The following is a 2,297-nucleotide window of genomic DNA, read 5'->3' as shown; positions in this document are numbered from 1 at the left end:
GAGGAGTTTAACAAGGGCAACTACAGGAGAGCGCAACAGAAGCTGAGAAAAAAAAAAAATCCAGACGTTTGTAATCTTAAGAAGATCAGCTGGCTTTTGATAATATCAATAATTTCTATTCTTTTTTCTCATAGGGTTCATCCTTCTCTGGTTACTGCCTTGTAAAACCCATTCTTTTCCCAAGAAAGTAAAGTGTAACAGCTTGAGCTGAAATTCTGCTGTCAGGGGGATATTCATGCTTAAAACATTTAGTGGGTCTCTGCTAATAATCTCTGTGGGAGTGGTTTATAGATTCATTCTTTAAAAGAAAACACAGTTGGAATTTACTAACAGCCAGTTCCATAGCTTGGGCTGCATTTAAGTGGATTTAGTTCACCCAGCCTGCTTGCATATGTCTTGATTCAAAATAGCCCTTAAGCACATGCCCAATTTTAGAGAGAATAGCTGTCTAGAAGTCAGTAAGATTAGCCCTGTACTTAAAGCTAAATACATGGCCAAATTTTTTTATGGATCAGGGTAATAATAAGGTTCCTTAGTGATTTTATTGCTGGAAATAATTGGAATTCACTAAAAAAACCAAACGGAACAAAAATACGAGCAAACCTAGTAGTTCTCATCCCATAAATTTTGCTTAAAAATTGCTTTGGTAAAAAAAGCACAACAGGTAATCCGTAAACATTGAAGATTTGGTCCAGGGTCCATAGAAGTTCGTGAAAAGCTCAAAAAATTTTCAGTGAATCCTGAATTGCATGCTTGATAATTAAACAATGATCAATAAAATGCTATAGATTTATAGGATGAAGAACACACTGAATAAAACTGATAATTTGCTTTTTAAAATCAAAGAGCAAAATTAGCAGATAAAGTAATATGCAGAGTGCAGAAAAGCATTTGGCAGTACTTCACAAATTCTTACTTGAAAAGGTCATTTAAATAGACTTGGATACAAATGCAGTCACCTGGACGAAGAGCTGGGGAATGGAGTATGAATTACATGCAAAGCTAACTGGAATGTGCTGAACCAGGGGAGAAAGTAACTCAGTGGGTAACTGTGGAATCAGCTTTAGACCTGGGGTGAAATTATCAATGTTACTTTAGTGACTGATGTGCCCATGTCACATGTTGAAGGCAAAATGGACACTTTCCCCCAAAATGAGGGGTTTTGGACAGCAGCACTTTCTACAAAGAGCTGCAGAAACAGAAAAGAAAATGTTTTGAGTGATAATTTGGGATTACTTTTTCCTTGCCTAATGACTCTCACTCATATAGCTGCTTACCAGGCAGCTACAACTTCAGATGCATATTCTAGTCACATGCCCAAAGAAACCTCCCTGTGATTTCTCTGAATTTATCGCTCCTACCATTAATATACCTATCCAAGACTTGAGTAAATTGTTGTTGCTACAATGAGGTCTAAAGCCTTTCCAAGTCCCTGGTAGATGACTCCAGCAGTTTGTGGAACGTTTAAAGAAAACATACAGAAGGCTGAGGGATTCCTTCAGCATAAGACTTCTTGTCTAGAATTTTGACTAAAAAACGTCCTTGCTACAGAAATAACGTTTCTTCTCCCTATCTAGTAAGAGTCCTAGGAGTAGGGTCACCCCAAGTAAGGATGAGAACTTTTGCCTGCTCATACTCTTTAGCTGAAGGTATAATATATACAAAAGGGAAGAAAACTAAGCATTACCACTTACAAAAGGAGTGTCTTATATGCAAAACATGTCCTATTTTCCTACCTTTCCACTTCTGTTGGTACCTGGGCTCAATATTGCCTTAAACTCAGTCAAGAAAAGAAATGTTGCTCCCTCTGTTAGAAACAATAGTTGCTGTAACTTGAGTGGCAGAAAGTGGGACACAGATCTGCAGTTTGGCCACCCCCGTTCACATTCATGAACACTTTGCATCAAAGTGCCTGACTGGTACTGTGGGGCCAAAGCACGTGCAGCTATTCTAGAGGGAAGCAGGTCAGGCCTAAATGGGCCTGACAAAGTAAGGTATCAGTCGTGCGACAAGATTGTCCCCAACCCCTCTTCCCAACCCCAACCCAAACTCTTCCAGTTTCACACATATAGAAGTGAAAGTAAACGTACAGGTCCTTAAAACTAGATCCACTGCTATCCACCCTAGTAAAGATATCCTAGAAATATGGAGTGGTGTGCTACCATTTGCATCAAAACTAGCCAATGCCAGCCCCCTGTCTTGCCAGCAGTGAGTGTCATGCTGACAATCAGTGTAAACTTACTTCTGTGGTCAATTCTTGCTTAACCACCATTCTGGACAGCTGCTGGAAGAGAAGT

The sequence above is a fragment of the Buceros rhinoceros genome, unplaced genomic scaffold (assembly GCF_000710305.1).
Source record: "Buceros rhinoceros silvestris isolate BGI_N320 unplaced genomic scaffold, ASM71030v1 scaffold3390, whole genome shotgun sequence".
NCBI classification, from domain to species: Eukaryota; Metazoa; Chordata; class Aves; order Bucerotiformes; family Bucerotidae; genus Buceros; species Buceros rhinoceros.
This window is presented reverse-complemented; position numbering follows the sequence as displayed.